The sequence below is a fragment of the Taudactylus pleione genome, unplaced genomic scaffold (assembly GCF_031769625.1).
Source record: "Taudactylus pleione unplaced genomic scaffold, aTauple2 ptg000040l, whole genome shotgun sequence".
NCBI classification, from domain to species: domain Eukaryota; kingdom Metazoa; phylum Chordata; class Amphibia; order Anura; family Myobatrachidae; genus Taudactylus; species Taudactylus pleione.
Window position 1 is genome coordinate 18,921,527 of NW_028284442.1, and position 23,584 is coordinate 18,945,110.

The 23,584-nt window shown below is 44.1% G+C and overlaps 1 protein-coding gene across 2 annotated transcripts in view; it reads right to left on the bottom strand.

Moving 5' to 3' along the window:
* Window positions 1-7,070, bottom strand: part of CEP83 (centrosomal protein 83) — a 60,767-nt gene extending 53,697 nt beyond the window's left edge. Inside the window, exon 1 of one of the 2 annotated variants that reach the window (XM_088453829.1) lies at window positions 6,916-7,070. The gene's annotated coding sequence lies outside the window, so the exon portion shown is untranslated. Of the gene's footprint in view, window positions 1-6,902 lie in introns of both variants that reach the window. The other variant, XM_088453830.1, reaches the window with a different exon arrangement.
* Between the last annotated feature and the right edge of the window lie 16,514 nt (window positions 7,071-23,584).

Genomic DNA, 23,584 nt, shown 5'->3' on the forward strand with positions numbered 1-23,584 from the left:
GGAGAGGGGAAACAGACAGAGGATATGAGGCATGAGTGTGTAGAAGAGGACCTGAGTGCGGGAAGTAGGCAAGTTAGAGATGGCTGAGGCAGGAGGGAGAGCGACCTGGTGACACTGTTATATGGTGGAAGGGTATGCTTTGATGAACAGGTGGGTTTTCAGTGCATGTTTGAAGCTCTGCAAGGTCAGGGAGAGCCTGATCGAGCGAGGGAGTTCATTCCAGTGAAGGGGGCTGTACAGGCAAAATCTTGGATACGAGCATGAGATGAAATAACCAGGGTGGAGGAGAGGCAACAGTCATTGGTAGACCGGAGTGGGTGGGAGGAAGTATGTAAGGAGATGAGGTTGGAGATGTAGGGAGCAGTGGAGTTATATAAAGGGCCTTGTATGTGAAGGTGAAGAGTTTGAAGATGATTCTGTTGGGGAATGGGAGCCAGTGCAGGCTTTGGCAGAGGGGAGCAGCGGAAATGGAACAGCAGGAGAGGAAGATAAGTCTAGCGGCAGCATTGAGAACAGATTGGAGGGGAGCAAGATGGCAACGTGGGAGGCCAGTGAGGAGAAGGTTGCAGTAGTCGAGCAGAGAAATGATTAGTGAATTAATAATCAGGTTGGTAGCATTCTGGGAGAGGAAAGGCCTAATCCAGGCGATGTTGCGTAGCTGGTACCGATAGGATTGAGCCATAGATTGAATGTGGGGGGGGTGAAGGAGAGGGTGGAGTCAAGGGTGACAGCCAAGCAGCAAAGTTGGGTGACAGGGGAGATGATGGTGTTGTCAACAAGGATAGCGAGAATGGTTGGAGTGGAGACTCTATTAGGGGGAAAGATGAGGAGTTCGGTTTTGTCCATGTTGAGCTTCAGAGAGCGCTCGGACATCCAGGAAGAGATGGCGGAGAGGCAGCTGGATACCCGAGAGAGGACAGAAGGGGAGAGTTCAGTAGAGGAGCGTGTCATTGGCATAGAGGTGGAATTGGAGGCCGAAGGAGCTGATGAGTTCTCCTAGTGTAGAGAAGTACAGGGAGAAGAGCAGTGGGCCCAGGATAGAACCCTGCGGGACACCAACGGGAAGGATGGAAGGTGGAGCCAAAAAGGCAGACACAGAAAAGGAGCGGTTGGTGAAGCAAGAGGTGAACCAGGCATGGACGGTGTTAGAGATGCCAAAGGTCTAAAGGGTGAGGAGGAGGAGAGGATGCCGACTACCTCCCATAAAGACATACACAAAAGACATTTTATATAGAGCACCTGCTCCTGGTAAATAGCTAAATGAAGGAAATATCCTCTATACAGTATTGATCTACTTCTGAATCTCACTAAATTTTATCCTATTAGAGATAGTAAGTTGTGAGCAGGGCCTTCTTACTGCTGTGTCTGTTTGTTAGCACCCAGTCTTGTTTAATTACTGTGCTGGTTCCCAACTGTAAAGAGCTGCAAAAATATGCTGGTACTTAATGTTTATTTATAAAGTTATTGCTTCACACACAATTTTAAACTTACTGAGAAGACATTTTCCATGCATGAAAATTGTAGGCAAATTTGTCATCTCTCCCGAAATCTCTGGGAGACATCTGTATACGGCTAGTAAAAATCACTAGGGGAAAGTGGAAACTTGATATTGACCTGCTGCCATTTGATGCTAGTATTCACTGTATTGTGCCCCATGGGCAAGGCCACGAGGATACACCATTAACTTTGTACTTGACATTTGGACCTCCAGGAGGGGAGGTCCCAAAAGTAGGCAGGTATGAATGCACGACACTGTTAGCATCATTAGACTAATTACACAATTACAATATACAATTTAATCAATTAACTTTCCTATGGAAAATATACCAAGTTTAGCACTAGGATTCATACTCCTCGCTGTATTTTTCTATAAAAGTGCAGTAAAACGTTTGGGTAAGTATTATGTAATCTGCCTAGGAAACCTTAAAACATTGCAATTGGTTTTCTTTGCCTAGTGTGCCTCTCCTTGCTAACAAGTGAGCGAAAGTCTCTCCCTGTGCCACAATACCCAACAACTCTGAGGAGTAAAGTGGCATTCACACAGCAATGCATTTCAGCTCTGAGGAAATATTATGCAGCTTTAGCCCCTCACAATAATTGCACAGATCAAAAAGAAGGGACATCCCAGATATCCCGCAGCCAAAAATGGAATGCGTTAACCGCTGGGAAAAATGTCTCATTATCCTTTAGGTATGAATTGCCAACTAAAATGCAGTGCTGTTCAATTAAGGGATTGTGATACAAACAAATTACATATAAATGCCAAAAAAGTTGAAGGTAATAATGTACCTGCCCAGATTGAGATTACAATCTCAGAGATGTGACGAACACTAAATACATAAGAAATATACCCACACTATTCCTCTAATTACTCAAGTGCTACTGCTCTACTGCACATTTCCTGAACAATGGAGCCCACTGGATAATCAACAGATGTCTAGCTCTGTGTACAGAGCAGAAATATAGCCTGGTGGAAAAAGTGATGCATGTCCAATATTCTGAACCCTGATAAAACAGAGGGCCTGATTCAGAGCCGGTCGCTATTTGCGGTCGTTCGTTCAAAAAAAAAAAAAAAAAAGGGGTGGCTATTCAAATGAACCGTTCGCTCTTTGCGGTCTGTTCTCGCCTCTAGGTCTGAACGAGCGAACAAAACTTGCGGTCGTTTTTTGGGAAACTACGCCCCCTGGCCGCTCGCATCCTACGTCATGTCCGCTATTTATTAGATTAATCGAGTACATCGACCAGGGTATGAGCCGCTCGCTATTCTTGTGGTTGGTTTTTGCTACCACAATTTTGCGAGCAGTTCTGGCTATAAAATAACCCAGTGACGTGGTCAATGACGCTGCTGTTTTAATTATGCACACCCATAAAACGCCCGTTTTGACCTTTAAGCACGCCTGCATTCAGATCTCCACTCCCCGTTTTCAAGCACCTTCCCCTGTTACCACCCACATACGCCTCTTTCTGTCACTCAAATTATCAGGCATTCGCTATTTTGCAAGCACATGAATTTCGGCCGCACTGACCGGTTCGCGCATGCGTATAACGATCCGTACGCATGCGCAGTTGGGTAAACATCGCTCGGAGCGAACGAGCAGCCGCTTACGAGCAGCTCTGAATCAGGCCCAGAGGTCCTTATGATAGGTCACAGGACAGGGCTACAGCATAGCCAACCAACAGGACTTATGTTTGGGGGTTCAGAATTACAAAACACTAACCATGTGCGGAATCTTGGTGTTGTCCTGGATAGTGGCTTGACACTTAAACATCAGGTATCAGCCACAATCAAATCCTCATTCTTTCATCTGAGGAACATAGCCAGAATCAAGTACTTAATTCCCTCAGAAGATCTGCCTAAAGTCATACATGCATTTATATAATCACGCCTAGACTACTGCAACGCCCTCTACCTCGGTCTCCCAGCAAAAAAATTACACTGCCTGCAGATGGTACAAAACACAGCTGCCAGGCTATTAACCAACCAGCCCCATTCCAGCCACATAACACCCATTCTCTACTCACTGGCTGCCTGTCAGATGGAGAATTGCTTTCAAGATTGGATTAATAACTTATAAAGCCCTTCATGACCATGGCCCAGGGTACCTGAAGCAGCTTCTGATTCCTTACTGTCCCACTCGATTACTGCGATCCGTTGACGAAGGACTATTAACGTACTGTACTAGAATCTCACGGAATTCGTCTGGGGGTCGAGCTTTCAGTTTTGTGGCTCCAACCTTCTGGAACTCACTTCCCCGCACAGTTTGAGAGGCCACCAATCTAGAATGCTTCAAAAAATAGACTCAAGACTCACCTATTCACCCAAGCATTTCACTAATGTCCCTTGTTTAAGCTTACTTTGTATTTTGTACTGTAAATGTAAAGCACTTTGAGTCCTTCAGGAGAAAAGCGCTATATAAATAAAATTATTATTATTATTCTAAAAGCTTTAGGGTAGTGGATAGATCCCCTTCCGTAGATGTACCCTGACATAACCAGTTTCTGTCCAATGCCATTCCTTGCCATCCACATGGAGATAGAGGGGGAATATAAAGCTGTGGCAAGCGAAGCGAGCCCTCAAAGGGGACAAGTTTTTTCTATTGGTGGACTTTATGGGCATGGAACTGCACTACCACCCTCACGTCACTTCCAGGTACATCTATTGAAGGGGATCTATACAAAACCAAAGCTTTAGGGTCACCCTTTTTTTTTTTACATATCAATACAAAATACTGCTTAGTTTGGCTTCCTTTATTTCACAAATAAAGAACAAATGGTCATCTTTGTTGTGTTGACAACATGTGACACTTATGTGATTTTATTACAATGCTATGAAAGTGTTTGCAAAAGTGCAACTGGAGACCCAGGGGTCAATCCAATTAGGTGCGATGTACTAGCTTGTGCGAGTCATCGCGACAATGACCGTGCTTGACGGCCGCCCGGATCGACCTGAAAGTGGGGCAGCGAGCAAATTCAGGCGAATTCAGTGGAGAGTCGGGCTGCGAAGGGTGCGATGTGCCGGGCCGTTGCCACGGCAATCACACCTAGTTGGATCGAGCCCCCGGTCTCACCACTTTAGGAAGATGGCACACTTTTATTTCATTTAAATAATCTAACTTTAGCAGGTGGGTGCAAAACTAGGGATATTCCACACTCATCAAGATCCACCAAACAGGTTGGGTTTGGGATCCCAGCGGTATTCCGGAGCCGGGATCCCACGCGGTATTCCGGAGCCAGGACCCCGGCTGCTGTAGGGATTCGGGCTCTGGTATTTTGACCATCCACATCCCATCTGACAGGATGCGGACTACCTCCCCTACCAAACTTATCACATTGCTCAATACAAACTCTTGCACCCCCACAAAAGTACCTTTGTTCTGGAGGATCTGCACTCTTGTAAATGAGCCTTAAAGGTGCATACACAACGATTTTTTTAATGATTATCGATATCATTCAATTGTTGAAAAAAATTGAGTTTTCTTTCTGAGTTAAGGGGCCTATCCATTAGCAGATAAATTAGACTGAACGATACATTGTTCAATTTATCTGCTATGGATAGGCCCTGAACGATGACAGATGCGCACTCCCGCGGCCGATAAATTGAATCTTTCATCTCTCCAACGTATTGGTCAATTATCGCATATCGCTGCCAGATATTAGAAATATCTGGCAGTTTATATGCGGTAAACGACGAAAGATATTAGCAGCAGCTACAGAGCACTGCAGAGAAAAAAAATCCACTCCCTGAATGTCATGCGATATCGTTCATCTTTTGCCAAATCTGTCATGTACATGACAGATATCTTTCAGCACAGTCACCGGAAATGTTCAATAGATATCTTTTGTCTTTCATCTTTAAGAAAAACGTCTGCTAATGGATAGGCCCCTTTAAGGGGCCTATCCATTAGCAGATAAATTTGAACGATTTATCATTCAATCGTTCAAATTATCTGCTAATGGATAGGCTCTGAACGATAAAAATGCGCACTCCCGCGGCCGACAAATTGGGTCTTTTGTCTCTCCAACATGTTGGTCAATTATCGTTTATCGCTGACAGATATTAGAAATATCTGTCGCGGTAAACAACAAACGATTTTATTATTAAAATGAATAGAACCATAAAAAAATAAAATCCACTCCCAGAATGATGTCATGCAATATAGTTCGTAAAAATCTGTCATGTACATGACAGATATCTGTCACAGCAGCCCCAGGAATTTTCAAAAGATAAATCTTTTGGCTTTCAGAAAGATCTGCTAATGGATAGGCTCCTTTAACGATGATCGTTCATGTGCGTTCACATTTGTAGTTCAGTCAGACTGACCAACTCAACGATTTTCAGTAATGGAATATGCAAAAATCATTTGTAGTTCAAAAAAATAAAAATCGGTCATTACATTTAGAAAATGAACGATTTTAGTAAGCGATTTTTGTTAATTTTTCCCTTGGAAAAAAAAAATTCACGAAAATCGTTAATTTACTAAATCATTGTGTGTATGCAACATAATATATCATACAGCCATTAGTGATGCACTGTCTGCTCTCCTGATACCTACAGAGAGAAATATATATATATATATATATATATATATATATATATATATATATATATATATATATAAAAAAAAGTTTTTATTTATTTTTTTTGTTTTATTACACACACATCCAAGAAAAGCAAAGTCTACCTGAATTGTGAAATTGTAGCGGTACAAACAGATGGGATATTCTATAAGCATATGCACATGGGTCTTCTCATAATAATAATAAAAAAACAAGAGCACTGGTAATGTAGCTACAGGCACTGTAGCAGAACACACAGAAAGCTTTTCAATTCTGGTTTAGTTTTTACAAAAATATAATTGTAACACCATTATTAGATTTTAAAAGATTTAACAATTGGGTTAATGTGCCTACAAAATTAGGAATGCGGACACTTATCAATTAAGGACCAAGATTTTTCTAAGCATAAAGTAGGTAGGAGAGGTTTCAGTGGGTGAGAGAAGAAGCACAACTGTTCCAGCAGAAGGGGGCACTAAGCCCGGTCGGGCATATTATGGTTTAATTTTCACTTTAATGCCATCTGTCATGACTGGAGTATGCCACTTTCGATATTAATACAAAGCAACCCTTTAGAATGATTCATCATACATGTAGCTCTAGGGAGAGCCCGCAGACACCCGGACAGAAGCAATGGGACAGGCGTCCAGTTTCCATGGCAACCGCCCAGCTCCTGCCACCCGCTGTCCCGTGCTACACTGACCCCTGAGCGCAGACGCCGGAGGCAGCCGGCAGCACGGAGACGATGCAATGCTGTGAGCTGAGCTGTCAGACAGGAAATATAGTGTCCCCCGTTACAGACTGTAACACTCACTCACACATACATACATACATACATGCATACGTACTACACGGGCTTACGGCTCAGGTGTGATCCATGACGCTGCTGCGGCCTGTGATGCCGGACAGAGTATGGAGAGGGTTAGTGGATACTCAGCAACAATCCCCACACCCGCACAGTACTGCTGCTGTTACACTGCGTCTGCAACACATTTTAAAAATGGCGCCTTTGCCCCTCCCTCAATCAAACTTCGCTACTAAACCTTCCCTACCCTAGTGACCAGGGAATGTGGGTGGGGAATTTAAATCCTGCAATACGCTTGCCATTCACTTTGAAGCTCCAAATACATGTTTACAACGTCACATCACCGCTGCCAGGCAGCTCAGCACAGCCACTATGCGCCTGCGCAGCACGACCGCTATGTGTGCGGAGACTGCAGCAATGAAGTCACCAACTGCCGGCGTCCGCGGGAGGGCGCGCGCTGCCCGGTGAGCGGGAAAGGTGGCGGCTGATATGTGACCTGCTGTCCCCGGCACTCTCCCCAACATCCAGAGTACCGGACAGGAGCTAGAGACGAGCTGCTGAGTTTTCAAAAGGAAATACTTTTTGTTTTTTACAGTTCCATATATTCATTATGTATAAGGTTACATAAAGGGATATTACTTATTTGATTTTTTTTCTTTTTGTAATATTTGTGGTTTGCTTTCTACAGGGGCAGTTTAAGAGTGCAGTCTCCATGCAGATCCCCTCTTCTCTCACCATCCCAATTGCAGAGTAGGCTCTGGTACTGTGCCAGAGTCTACTGCGCATGCGCGCCCATGCCATGTTCACAGTGATTTCCCTACTGCGCACGTGCAAATGGTGGCTGTGCCATTTTCCAAATAATATTGGACTCTAGAGAGGTAAGTATACTTTATGGGTGTGAAGCGTGGGCTATTCTTCCACGTGTACCTTTTATATGCCACCAAATCACTCTACATCAGTGGTGTCAAACTCAGGTCCTCCAGCTGCTATGGGACTACATATCCCAGCATGCCCTGCCACAGTTTTAGCATGCCCTAATACATACCTCCCAACTGTCCCCGCGGGCCTCAGTGTCCCGTGGTTGGGGGGAAGCATACACGCTGCTATGCAGAGCAGCGTGTATGCAGAGCTATAATAGACGCTATGCGCATGTGCACAGCATCTATTCAGAGTACGGGGGGAAGTCCGGGGGCTGCCCAGCATCTCGTAGATGTTGGGCACGCCCCATTAGTGATGTAAACGGGGGCGTGTCATCAGACCATGCCCCCTTTTGGGAGGTATGCTAATAGCAAAATTCTGGCAGTGCATGCTGGGACATGTAGTTCCACTGCAGCTGAAGGGCCCAAGTTTGACACCACTGCTCTACATGATCCTTTATGTGCCATTAGACTCCTGCTCCATAATGACATCAGAGAGCCCCAAGATACCCCTTTGCCATTGGATCCCTGGTAACATTACATACCATGACTGGTTGACTTGACATGTGATAGTGTATGATTGTCGGTAGCCCAATCTGATGAACGCCAAAGGCTGAACTCTGCAGATAGACATTACTGTAACAGACTGCAGCATACTTGCCTACTTTTTAAAAAGCATTTCAGGGAGATTGTGAAAGCAACACCTATGAGTAGGGATGGCCATCGGTATGGTTACCATCGATGGCAAAATAGAAAGTGGCAATCGATAAAAAGCGAAAAATGCAGCTGGTATTTGCCTTCGTTGATAAATGGGGGCCTTAGTCAGATCTGCTTGTTGATGAAAATTTTTCAGGGTTTCCTCATGTATTGTGTTTTACAAGTGATTCCATATTCTTGTCCACGAGAAATCTTATATGAAAATGCATGTAGCCATAGGGATCATTGTGCCTTATAACCAATGCAGGGAAATGGCAGTGATGATCCCATTTGAATGTATATATCTCTGATATATATATATATACAGTCAAGTGCATAAATATTGGGACATTGACAGAATTTTCATATTTTGGCCTCTATTCACCACCACAATGGCTTTGAAACAAGATGTGCTTTAACTGCAGACTCGGATTTAATTTGAGGGTAATTACATCCAAATCAGGTGAACGGTGTAGGAATTACAACGGTTTCTATATGTGCCTCCCACTTTTTAAGGGGCCAAAAGTAATGGGACTATCAACTCAAAAGCTATTTCATGCACAGGTGTGGGCTATTCCCTCGTTATTTCACTATCAATTAAGCAGGTAAAAGGTCTGGAGTTGATTCTAGGTGTGACATTTGGAATCAGTTGCTGTTGACTCTCAATATGAGATCCAAAGAGCTGTCACTATCAGTGAAGCAAGCCATCATTAGGCTGAAAAATCAAAACAAACCCATCAGAGAGATAGCAAAAACATTAGGTGTGGCCAAATCAAGTGTTTGGAACATTCTTAAAAAGAAAGAACGCACCGGAGAGCTCAGCAACACCGGAAGACCACGGAAAACAACTGTGGTGGATGACAGAAGAATTATTTCCCTGGTGAAGAAAAACCCCTTCACAACAGTTGGCCAAATCAAGAACACTCTCCAGGAGGTAGGTGTATATGTGTCAAAGTCAACAATCAAGAGAAGACTTCATAAGAGTGAATATAGAGGGTTCACCACAAGATGTAAACCATTGGTGAGCCACAAAAATAGGAAGACCAGATTAGAGTTTACCAAACAGCATCTCAAAAAGCCATTACAGTTCTGGAACAACATCCTATGGACAGATGAGACAAAGATCAACTTGTACCAGAGTGATGAGAAGAGTATGGAGAAGGAAAGGAACTGCTCATGATCCAAAACATACCACCTCATCAGTGAAGCATGGTGGTGGTAGTGTCATGGCGTGGGTATGTATGGCTGCCAATGGAACTGGTTCCCTTGTATTTATTGATGATGTGACTGCTGACAAAAGCAGCAGAATGAATTCTGAAGTGTTTCGGGCAATATTATATGTTCATATTCAGTCAAATGCTTCAGAACTCATTGGACAGTGCTTCACAGTGCACATGGACAATGACACGAAGCATACTGCAAAAGCAACCAAAGAGTTTTTTAAGGCTAAAAAGTGAAATGTTATGCAATGGCCCAGTCAATCCCCTGACCTGAATCCGATTGAGCATGCATTTCACTTGATGAAGACAAAACTGAAGGGAACATGCCCCAAGAACAAGCAGGAACTGAAGACATTTGCAGTAGAGGCCTGGCAGAGCATCACCAGGGATGAAACCCAGCATCTGGTGATGTCTATGTGTTCCAGACTTCAGGCTGTAATTGCCTGCAAAGGATTTGCAACAAAGTATTAAAAAGTGAAAGTTAGATTTAGGATTGTTTAGTTTGTCCCATTATTTTTGACCCCTTAAAAAGTGGGAGGCACATATAGAAACCGTTGTAATTCCTACACCGTTCACCTGATTTGGATGTAATTACCCTCAAATTAAATCTGAAAGTCTGCAGTTAAATCACATCTTATTTGTTTCATTTCAAAGCCATTGTGGTGAATAGAGGCCAAAATATGAAAATTCTGTCAATGTCCCAATATTTATGCACCTGACTGTGTGTGTGTGTGTGTGTGTGTATATATATATATATATAAAAATATAATAGCTACATATAAGAGGGTAAGGTGCAATCAGGGAGATTACAGCCATGGCCAAAAGTTTTAAAAATGACAAGTATTGTTTTCCACACAGTCTGCTGCTTCAGTTTTCATGATGGCAATTTGCATATACTCCAGAATGTTGTGAAGAGTGATCAGATTAATTGCAAAGTCCCTCTTTGCCATTACAGTGAACTTAATCCCAAAAACATTTCCACTGCATTTCAGCTCTGCCATAAAAGGTCCAGCTGACATCATGTCAGTGATTCTCTCGTTAACACAGGTGAGAGTGTTGACGAGGACAAGGCTGTAGATCACTCTGTCATGCTGATACATCAGTAATCTGAAAACCACAATTGAACAATTTTAGGATTTCCCAATCTAGCAATCTGTGCCCATACATTACAGATCTTTTTCAGTGATTTGCAGATCTATTGCAGCAATTACAGATCTGCCAATCTTGAAAGGCCCATCATTTTACTGGCAATGGTCTGCAAATCTGCTGATCATGCCCATACAGTAGCAATCTACAGCCCCAATCGATCTGTGAAATCCAACAAGTTGGACTATCTGATTTAACAATTCCAGTCACTTTTTGGTTTCAGTCTGCGATCTGTGAAGCCCATACATTACAGATTTGTATACACAACCGATTGCAGAATTGCCACAATTGATTGCTGACTTATGGGGGCCCTAAGAATAATAGACTGGAAGCTTTAAAAGGAGGATGGAGTTTGAAATCATTAGTTTTCCTCTGTTAACCATGGTTACCTGCAAGGAAACACGTGCAGTCATAATTGCTTTGCACAGAAAGGGCTTCAAAGGCAAGGATATTGCCGCTTGTAGGATTGCACCTAAATCAACCATTTATCGGATCATCAAGAACTTTAAGGAGAGAGGTTCAATAGTTGTGAAGGCAGCTTCAGGGCACCTAAGAACGTCGAGCAAGCGCCAGTACCGTCTCCTAAAGTTGATTCAGCTGCGGGATCGGGGCACCACCAGTGCAGAGCTTGCTTAGGAATGGCAGCAGGCAGGTGTGAGTGCATATTTACGCACATTGAAATGACTTTTGGAGGATGGCCTGGTGTCAACAAGGGCAGCAAAGAGGCCACTTCTCTCCAGGAAAAACATCAGGGACCGATTCTGCAAAAGTACAGGGATTGGACTGCTGAGGTCTGGGGTAAAGTTATTTTCTCTGATGAATCCCCTTTCAGATTGTTTGAGGCATCTGGAAGAATGCTTGTCCGGAGAAGGAAAATTGAGCACTACCATCAGTCCTGTGTCATGCCAACAGTAAAGCATCCTGAGACCATTTATGTGTGGGGTTGCTTCTCAGCCAAGGGAGTGGGCTCACTCACAATTGTGCCTAACAACACAGCCATGAATAAAGAATGGTACCAAAACATCCTCCAAGAGCAACTTCTCCCAATCATCACACTGATCGCACACCCCCTTCCTCAGCATAAATAAGGTTTTTTCTTTTTTATTCTAAGGGGGTGTGGCCACGCCTCCCGCAATTAGGCGACGCTGCCCGGGCTGGCTCTCTACGGCCCTGAATATCATATGGTCGCGGTGGGACAGGCCCTCAGTGTTAAAAAGCAGACGATTGTTTAGCAACATTATGTCACCATAATTAGAATAATAACAGCCAACCATGTGATTTGAATCCATTGGTTTTTGAATGTGATCAGTAATTGGGACCGCAGTGGTGCTCTGGTAGATACATGAGCAATATTATTTATAAATATATAAAAAAAATTTTTTTAAATGTTCTTTATATAAGGTGTAGTTTTCATAGATATAAGGAGTGGGTATATACAATCTATGAACAAAAATAGCTTAATTTGACTATTACAGCTTGGTCCTTGGAAAAACGATGTCTTATATTGATAACTAAGCTGCGCTTATTTAGGAAGTATTTTATATATATATTTATATTTACTGCTCAGATTACAATGTTATTTGCTGTCATGATCGTCCCTCATAGAAAAGAGAACTGCCTTGTATTACTGATCAGCCTGTTTCACGCTCATTGAAGCTCTGATACTTCTTGTTTTGATGGAAGCCTAGGAGCATATCCAATTGGGTACAAGGTAAAAAAAAAACGTTACGCCCAATTTTGGATTACCACGGGTATGCACGCTCTTGATACACACGGTATCCAATTTAAAAACAAGGCTGCATCTTGTTCACAGGCCACAGCCTGCCAAGGCTGCTACACGGCCCAAAGGCTGCATCTTGTTCTACGGCCCACAGCCTACCAAGGCTGCTACACGACCCAAAGGCCACAACAAGCCAAGGCTTACCAGCCCTCAAGGCTGCTGCACGGCCCAAAGGCCGCATCTTACCTCACTACCCTCGGGCCCAGACTAATCAAAGGCTTACCAGCCCTCAAGACTACTTCACGGCCACAGCTAGCCAAGGGATCCAGCCCTCAAGACTGTTGCAGGACTATACCTACAAAGTATAATACCCGTATCCTAGCACTTGCAGCTGCAGGAAAAAGCTTGCAAGTGCAGGATTTTTGCTATTCTCGACCCCAATTGAATATGCCCCCTTGACAATATTGACATCTGCGAGCTGCAGGAAGATTCCTGGTATATCTGATTGCTCGCATGGTTTGCGATCATATAACTGACAGCCTGGTGTGGTTACAAACTTTGCTACCATGCCAGGTAAGTGGTTAAATAAAGTAGAAACTACTCATTATCAATGTAGGACAAAATGTCACCACAGAATGGCTGCCAGTAGCTGGGCATCCTTTATATTAATCGGGAAGCTGGCTGTCTTAATACCGGCAGCCGGCTTCCCAACTGTCATCCCGGCGAGGGATGAAATGCCGGGCGTCTAGATGTAGGCGCCTGACATTTCCCCGATGCCGGGAGACAGGCACCCGGTATCCCGATCGAAGGGATGCGGGGGGGAGGGTTAGGGTTAGGAACTCCCCCCGGGAGGTTTAGGCACCCCCCCGGGGGGACTTAGGTATAGGCAGCGGGGAAGGGGGGGGATTAGGGTTAGGCACCCCTAAGGGGGGTTAGGTTAGAGAATACTTACCTTTCCATGATTGGGATTTCCAGCGCTGTCTGGCTTCTGCTGCCAGGAACTCTGCTGTTGCCGGCAAGGCGCTGCCGGGAATCGAACCGCCAGCCATGCTGCCGGTGGTATTTCATACCAATCCCCTTTATATAGGGCTGTGATCTGCATTAAAACATCACAATGCAGGCTGCAGTTAGAGATGGTTGTAGCTTAGATCAGCTCTGGGCCCTACATTAAATTCATCAGTAAATGTGAAGGATGGTGCTTCCTTTCATGACTGCAATTGCTCATGGGGTACATAAATCCTCTCTGTACCCCGCAACCAGGAGAGGATGGAGACATAGTTATTGTAAATGCAGAAGATAGTTATGACTATTTTAAGGTTTCTACAAGGCCTTGTTCTTGTATTATGTCTCATCATGTTGCACCATTGGTAGCAGCACAGATAAGACATTCACCAAGGATAAAGCTACTGCCTAATAACACACTTTCGTGTCCATCTGCTACAATTGTTATAAATAAATCACAGTAATAATTAAGGGAATTATTACTTTGAATTATTATGTATAAGGTGTTCCCAAAATCTCTTAGACCGTAAACTCATTGGGGCAGGGCAAGATTCACCTTTTGTTTCATGTCATAAACAAATTCCATTCTATGTCATAATCCCTTCAGTGTCCAGCACTGTGTAGTATGTCAATACATTAAAACTAAATGATAATATAAACTCCTGATTAAAGCTTGTGTATCAGATTAATGGATAGCTAAATGTAGGAATTGTGATGTAGTATAATTGACTCTGTTGCCCAGTGGTTCCCAAACTGTGTGCCGTCGTGGCACCCTGGGGTGCCTTGGGACACTTGCAGGGGTGCCTCAGGTTGGTGGTCCAGCACCAAATGAAATTATTTATGGTCAATGTAATGTAAATATGTGAACAAACAGAAATGCATACCTGTCCACCACATAACTGAACCTAAGGATGACAGTTAAGCACCATTTACCACTTTACTAAAAAAAAAAAATCTGAATTTCTCAATAACAAACTTAAACTTAGGGGTGCCCTGAAAACAATGCTGATATTCTAGGGCGCCATGATTCAAAAAAACGTTTTGGGAACCACAGGACCTATGCTCAGGATCAGGGGCATAGCAAGACCTATTGGACCAAATAGCACAATTTTTCCACAGGCCCAGTCAGCACTAGCTCTCATTTCTAATGGGAGGAATAATGGCTAGAGATGGATCCAAGCCCCTGTTAAACATGAGGGCAGAATAGGATTATGACCACATTATATCACACCCAATAGGATTAACAGTCTGTGACAAGTGTGTACCCATCTTAAATCATTTAGTATCACATCAGAATAATAATTTGCTTTATTCATTGTTTCTAAATTAAAAACTGCAGATAAAACGGCGGGAGGTGTCTGCAAGGGCAAGAGCTACAGGCCAAAAGTTGTTATAAAGTCTTTGCCTGAAAATATTATTCAGATTCTTTTTCTGAATATGTTGTTGTTCAGGACCTTATTGGAAGATGTAATCAAAAATCCTTATTGGTACTCACTATAAATGTAGGATAAAATGTCACCACAAAATGGCTGCCAGTTGCTGGGCATCCTTTAGCAGGGGATGTAGTCGGCGTCCGAGCTTGCGGGATGCTGATGGTCTAAATACTGGCGCCGAAATCCAGACAGGTCAGAATCCCAGCACTAGTATCCCAACCATCGGCATCCTGAAGGGTAAGTATTGGGGTGTAGGGGGAGTTTAGGGTTAGGTAGCGGGGTTAGGTTTAGGCATTAGGGGAAGGGTTAGGCACCGGGTAGAGAGGATTAGGATGCGGGGAGGGGGAGGTTGGGTTTAGGCACTAGGAAGGGGGGGGGGTTAGGGTAGGGAAAATACGTACCTTGCGTTCCTAGCTGTACTTGCAGCAGGATTTGTCGATCAAAACAGCCGTGCACGAGCCTGGAGCCGGCAGTGTAGATCACCAACTGAAGTTATAGAAAAAGTGCTGCTTATAGTGTTTATGCAGCAAATATCAGTGGCGGGGCGGTCTGTGTATGTACACTGCACTGTCAGCTAAACTCACTTGCAAAGGTACTTAAGGTGGTGCTGGTAATCAGAAATTGTGAGGCCCACTATAAATATAATCAGACAGGGCCCCCTTATGTTCCCCCACCCTGGCTTGTTGGACACAATGGCCCTGATTCAGAGCCGGACGCTCTGACCAGAGCGCCCGCTCTGAATCAGGGCCCACCTCCATTAATATGGAGCGTCCTCCTGGACGCTCGTATAGCTGTGGGTCACCACCCACAGCATATACGAGCGTGCAGGATGATGGTCACCATCGACAGCACGCCCCCTTTGATGAGACACTCCAAGCGAAGGAAAGTCCTTCGCTCGTCGGGTCTCGCGCATGCGCACGACGGAGCTCCCTCCGTCGTGCGCATGCGCAGTGGGGACCATCGACCCACTTGCGAGCGGACAGCCGCTCGCGAGTGGGTGTGAATGAGGGCCAAAGTTCCAACAAGCCCTGGCGCACCAGGGAAAGCACTTGCTATAGTATGATGCTTCTTCCCACATGACACACACAAATAAATATATATAAAATGTGTAAGATTTATAAAACACCTATACGATCCCTCCAAGAGAATGCTGGTCATTTTTTTTGCAAAAGTATATTGTGTCTCATATAGGAAGAATTATCAGGCTTCCTTTGCAGGAGCACATAGCTCCATGTGTAAGGTGTCTGACTGTCAGGTGAGAGGTGAGGGGAGCAAGACCTGGGTATGACAGTGTTTTGAAATGTATGTTAAATAAAGGAGGATGTGACTGAAGGTGCTTGGGGAGGTGGCCAGATAGAGGGGGAGAAAAGTGTGGCCAGGAGATGCTGGGGATAAAAGAGTAAGTTACAAATGAGAACAATTATAAACAGAAAATTGACAGGCACCGCTTAACTGTATGCCCTGTGCCATGGGACACGTCACCACCCTAGTTACAGCCCTGTTCTTTAGGTCCAGTTGATATTTAACATTTTAAGTTTCCAAGCAGACCATCAGACCTCTTTGTCTGTTATTGCCCAGTATTGTTTTATTACTATTTTATTCCAAATTGTATGGATTATGCTGGTGCTAAAAAAGTAACTGTTAATAAATACATATTTTTCTTTCATGACTGCATGTTTCTGTAAATGTAAAGATTTTACTATTATTTCATGGTGCCTCCCCTCTTTTAACCCCTTTGTTGCTGGGGACGAGTGGGGCTTATCCTCGCATATGCACCTACTCAGCAGTCCCCCTCAGACCTAGTGGCTGTTGTGGACTCCCTCCTGGCGCCAATATCAGAAGTGACGTATTGCACGCTGGCAGCAGTGTTTAATAACAAAATAAAAAATTTTAAATGTGGGTGAAGAGACTTCTTTCAAACAAGGTGCACACATGAAAGTTAATATCTGGTGAACACACTGACCACCAGACATTAACCCCCTGCACTGCAGAAAAATAATGTAGTCCAAGCCTGAGTGAAGATTTCCCCCAATCTGGCTACAAATAACTAAGGGGTCCAGTCCCCCTTTTGAATTTTGAAACCCCTTAGTACTTGCACCATGCTACGGCAAAATTTGATTTTTACTCACCGTAAAATCTCTTCCTTGGAGTCCATCTGGGGGCTGCCATTACTGGGTTATGCGTAGTGAGGTTTGGGGTCGGACACTAACTAATTGAAACTGGCTCCCACCCCCTATATAACCCCTCCCCTTCCACCATAAGCTCAGTCTATGTTTAATAAAGCCAGAGAAAGACCCACGGAAGAACTGAGAAAATCAGTATCTAGTATGAAACCAAACAAGGGAGAGATCCCGGCATCCCCCAGATGAACTTCAAGGAAAATATTTTACGGTGAGTAAAAATCAAATTTCCTTTTTCATCCATCTGGGAGATGCCATTACTTCTGGGATATACCAAGGCAAGCCTGTTAGGCTGGCATCTGTGGTGACAATGGTCCAATTTATTACTGACAATTCGCAACCCCTAATATAAAAATAGAATCAAGCGCTTGTATCTGTTTAAAAATGTGTAGCACAATACCATCCATTAGCGCAGTGATGTCTACTTTAATTGGCAACCCCTGTTCAGATTTGCATCCTGTAGCCACCACCAAAGTGACTGCCACGTCTGCAGAGATAATCTGAACATCTGCCTGTTTAATCAAGGGTCTGGCTTCACCCATTGATGAAGCAATTGGTTTTGCAGTGGACGGGCATGAATTCTAGAAAAGGAACGGCTTCAAATGAAGCCATCATTTTTCTCAGTAGCTGCATATCATTGAGAATTGAGATGAGACATCTGTAAAATGGTCCTTATTTTGGATTGCAGATCCTGAATCTTTGCCTGCAGAAGACACTGTGATACTGGGTGTCAAGGAGAAGACCCAAAAATACTATCCCCTGATGGAATTAAATTTGATTTGGGAAAATTGATGATCCAGCCAAATCGCTGAAGCATGTCTAAGGTAATCTGAAGATGTTGTTGTAATAGGGCTTTTGAGGATGCCCTTAGCAACAAATCGTCCAGATAAGCCAACACATTTATCCCCCCAAACTGAATGGCAGAGCCTTAAAATTCAGATGCCCCACTGCAAACTGCAGAAGATGTTGATTACCCCTCCATGAAGGAACCCCCCGTGGGAAGCCTAAAAGCTTCCCCTGCCTTGAGTCCGAAACCTAGGGGATTTTGATTTTTGTGTTGTTACAGGAAGGTAAGGACGTCTTCCTCCTGTGACTTGAGAAATAATTTTAGTTACTTCTGGACCAAACCAAGAACGTACTTCAAAAAGCAATGCTTCTAAAGCCTGCTTGGATTCTATGTCTGCCTTCCAGGTTTTAAACTCTCTGTGAACAACCAGCACAGATCGACCCTGTGTCCAGACCTTTTGGCAATTTTTTTTCTCACATTTTATACAAGTAAAAAAGTGACTGATCCCTGTTTTTTGCAACCCTTGTCTGGCTTAACCATATTGAGAGAAAGACAAGCCTAACCCATGCACATACCTACATTCCTGTGGAAAAAGCAGTTAACTAACTGGGGTTATTACTTGTCTTAACCTGGTGATCTATAAATATTGTGATGTGTATATATAAGCACCTTTACTGCACTGTTTCTTAGGAATTTAGGCAGTAACATACAGGGGTATACTAAAGATTTGTTTGCCTTTGTTTTTTTGCAAAGAATATGGACTTATAGGAGTCCGGGGAGTTTTGCATAAAACAGATGGGCGAATTAGAGTCTAAATTAGCCACTCCAGCTGCTCTCATCAGCTGTTTGCGCGTGGCTCTGAAGCTGCGTGAGCTGCTGAAACTGAAATACAGGTGGGGAGGTGTGGCCGGGTGCGCTGTCAGCATCCTGCTTCACTCAGGACACTTGATGTTATCTTAGCCTCCGGCATTCTCCAGAGACTAGTGTTATCGTGGCTTAGATTAATGACATTACCCACGGCGCGCCTGCACATGCAGCAGCACCGCATCCTGGGACCGTTCAAGCCTCTCACAAAGCTGGCAGAATGTTGCTGCTCTGTAATACCCTCTGGCTGTCCTCCAAACGGAACAATCAGAGTCCAGAGAGCGGCAGGTGCTGTGGAACCCCGGGAAAGTGAGACATGCTGGCCCTACAGTGCAATCATGTGAGTAATAACATACCGGCCGCTCTGCTCAAAAGCGGCATGCTGTGATGCAGTATATACAGGCAACTAGGTCTTTTACATATAACTGTATGTATAAATGTATAAAGCTTACCTTCTCTTTTGCCAACGGTCCATTCAGATGTGTGTCTGGTATGGAGAGAGACCCAGGGACTATGTAGTTTGGTGATGCTCCTACGGGCCATCTTTAGAGTGGGATACAGGGATCACACAAACCTCTATTCTAGCCAACTCCCATTCTGCTAGTGCTTGTCGCCAGTTGCCAGGAACTAAGCACCCAAACCAAAACAGAAAAATAAAGAAATTAAACTTAACTGAAAGCTAGGCGCTAGCTAGTGCCTTACTCCAAGACACTAAAAACAAGACTGAGCTGATGGTGGAAGGGAAGGGGTTATATAGGGGGTGAGAGCCGGTTTCAATTAGTGTCCAACTCCACACCTCACTACACATAACCCAGAAGTAATCGCATCCCCCAGATGGATAAAAAAGGAATGTACATTTTCCGTATGTGGGAGGTAGGGCACTATGTGCCCCATCACCTTCATAACTGTGTGGGTACCCATATTTAAAAGTGGGGAGTCCCCACTTTCACATTATGTGGCCCACTAGAAGCTAGTGTATGGTGAACACCTCTGATCACCAGACAAGATTACTCGGCAGTACTGAAAATAGATCTTTTATGTATATGGCCGGCAGGGCAGCATCTTGTAATGGTTCAACAGATGTACCATCAAGGCATTCAAGACCAAATTCAAATCTCATGGGGCTATGAATGATTCGATTGGCGGGCGGATCTTTTTAATGGCCTGGCAAAATCTCTTACTTAACTTCTCTGCCAATCTTCTGTCCAAAAGGAAACTTAAAGCTGCTATCTGCCCTATTATAGTTGAAACTGCCAATCCTTGCATATACCCGTCATGCAGAAATTTTAAAACCTGTGATGTTTTACTCTGTATATTATCAGAAGTGCATCCCATCCAGATAATATTTTTTTCCATATTTTATAATATGCTTGTGAAGAAACTTTCTTCTTGCTTGCATAAGTTTTGATTACTTGATCGGATAGACCTTTACCTTTTAATAACTTCCGCTCAATCTCCACGACGTTAAACAAAGATTTGCCAGATTTGGATGGAATATTGGCTCTTGATGCAGCAGATCTGGCCTGATTGGCAGTATCTATAGTTCCTGGATCACAAACTTCATTGCTGTTGAGAACCATGTCCTCCTTGGCCATTATTGGAGAATTGCCACAACCTCTACTTGTTCTCTTATCTTCAATATGTGAGCTATTAGGAAAAAAGGCGGGAATACATATCCTAGTTGGAACCTCCATCTCATTGAGAATACATCCACACTGCTTGTTCCGAGTAGATAATATCTGGAGAAGAAGCATTTTACTTTCATATTCAAGTGTGTTGCAATCAGACCTATTTCTGGATGATCGAATTTGTTCACAACGTGATGAAATACTTCTACATTTCGTTCCCATTCTCCCGGAAGAATCTTCCTCCTGCGGAGGAAATCTGCTACTACATTATGTTCCCCAGGTACATGAACTGCTGACAAAGACTTAACAAGAATCATGATATGGTCAGAAAAACATCTCGATTTAGGTGTGCTACCACTGCTACATTGTCTGAGAAACTTCTGAGATGTGTTCCCTCTACTTGATCTTGAAAGCTGTATATTGCCTTTAAAACTGCTCTTGTTTCTTTCAGGTTTGAAGACATTGACCTCTCTTTCAGGAACCAACATCCTTATTTCACCTGCTCCCCATGGTGAGCACGCCATCCTGAAGAGCTTGTGTCTGTCTTTAGTTTTAGAATCTGAGGTTGTGAAAGCGAAGTAATTCTGTTTTCTAATTCCTCATCTGTCTACCAGGAGAAATCTTTTCGCTGCCTGTCCCAATTTCATGACACATCTTAGTGGAAGCTTCTTTCTGCTGTAACATATTCTGTTAAAAATACACCTCATTCTCCATTATGCTCAAGGAAGTACCTCTATTATAAACTACATCCCAAAAAGATGAAGTCCTGACCTCAATGGAATTCTGTCACCAAACTGCAAATTTTCTTGCATCGCTCTTCTGACAAGACAATTTTGTATTGCAGCATGTCTATTTGTACTCCTAGGAACTATATCTGCTGCACCAGAATGAACTGGCTCTTCTTCCAATTCATGATTCAGCCATGGAACTGTAAAAATTGTACCGTGTGGTCCAAAGTTCTTCTTACTATTTTGTATTACTTGCCTAAAATCAAAATATCGTCGAGATACAGCCAAATCTCTATATCCTGTTTTCTTAGACAAGCCATCAAGGTTACGAGAACATTTGGAAATGTTCTTGGAGATGTTGTTAGAACAAATGGAAGGCAGGTAAGCTGGAAGTGTCTGTCTTGGTTACAAAAGCAGAGATATTTTAAAAATTTCTGACTGGTATATGGTAGTATGCATCTTTTAGATCTAACGAAGCAAGGAAATCTTTTCTTCTTAAACCTGTAAGGATTGATTTTTTGCGTTTCCATATGAAACTTTCACTTAAACAGCTTTGTGTAACTCTCTGGAGGTCTAGGATTGTCCTGATACTTCCTGTAATCTTCCTTACCAGAAACAAAATGGGAGTAGAAGCCTTTTTTCGTTTCTACCAATGGTACTGGTTCCACAACCTGTGACTCTAGTAATTGTTTCAAGCTTTGTTCCAATGCTCTGAATGGCAAAGTTACACCTGGAACCTCTGACTTTGCAAATGTGTTATTTCTTGGGACCTCTACAAATTCTATATGGTATTCCAGAGACACCACAATCATCACCCATCTGTCCTGGACAGAATACTTCCATCTTTTGGCAAATTTTAAAAGTCTGGCTCCCACTACTGTGGGAGAACAGTCATTGTCTTGTATTGGTTATTCTATATGATTGGCAAAAGGACTATCTAATCACACCAGAGGAGTACATTCTATTATACTGTCTACCAGGTCTATAGTTTCTGGCTTCTCTAAATTGCTGCTTAGGAGATGGCAGTGTAAATCTATTCCATCTATCCTTTGGCATTCTCATTGACTCCCTGCCTGTTATCCTCTGTTTGGTTCCGAACAATAACGAACCTTCAAAAGGCAATGTTGCTATGCCAATTTTTTGGAATGAGCATCTGCCGTCTAAGCTCATAGCCACAAAGCTCTTCTCGCTGTCACACCTGCAGCCATAGACCTTGCTGAGAAAGATAACACATCCAAGGATGCTTCACACAAATATTCTATAGCCTACTGCATTATCTCTGGATTCCCTAATAAGTAATGTTTAGAAATCTCTTCTAAATCTGTATGCATCAGCAAACTCCACAATCTTGAGGCAATGGCCACACTATAACTCAATGGGTATGCAATCGGGAAGCCGACTGCCTAAATACCAGCAGACGGCTTCCCGACTGTCATATCCCGGCAAGGGTGAAATGCCAGGCGTCTAGATGTAGACGCCCGCATTTCCCCCGACGCCGGGAGACCGGCGCCCAGCATCCCGATCATAGTGATGCCGGGTGCCGCGAGCGGACAGCTGCGGGGGGGAGGGTTAGGGCTCCCGGGGGGGGGACTTACCTTAGGGTTAGGCACCCCCCCCGGGGGACTTAGGTTTAGGCAGCGGGGAACGGGTGGTTAGGGTTAGGCACTTGGGGGGGAAGTTAGGGTTAGGCACCCCTAAGGAGGGTTAGGGGGGTTAGGTTAGTAGATACTCACCTATCCACGATCGGGATTTCCAGCGCTGTCAGGCTTCCGCTGCTCGGAACTCTGCTGATGTTGGACTGCCGCTGCGGCCGGCGGTATTTCATACCCATTCCACTCAATGGGCTCTATTTACTACAATCCGCATATTGAATGCGGATTGTAGTGTGATATTACCGAGTAAATTCGCATTGCGAATTCAGGTAATATCACAGGGATTTACTATAAATCCCTTGCAGGGACAGAGCTTGCGATAAAGCTCTGTCCCTGCGGATCCCATCCGCACTCTAGTCGCGGTATTTTCGGAAAAAATACCGCGACTAAGAGCACGCGCATGCGCCGACCGACCACCGCTACTACCCCCCCCACCGACGCTAAGCCCCGCCCCCCGCGATCGCGGACCCCCGCGACCCCCCCCCTCCGCGACCCCCCCTCTCTCCCTTCATTACACTTACCTGCATCCTCCTGGCCTCCGGTGGTCTTCTCCGGGCTTCCCGATCAGGTGATCTCCCATACTGCACTGGGGCCCGATCACCTGATGACCGGGCCCCAGTGCACTGTGGGAGACCAGCTGACCGGAGAGGAGCCATCACCGGAGGCCCAATCACCGATCCCTGGATTCAGGTAAGTGAAAAAAAAAATGTTTAATTTTTTTTTTATTTTTTTTACAGCAATCAGCTTGCGGT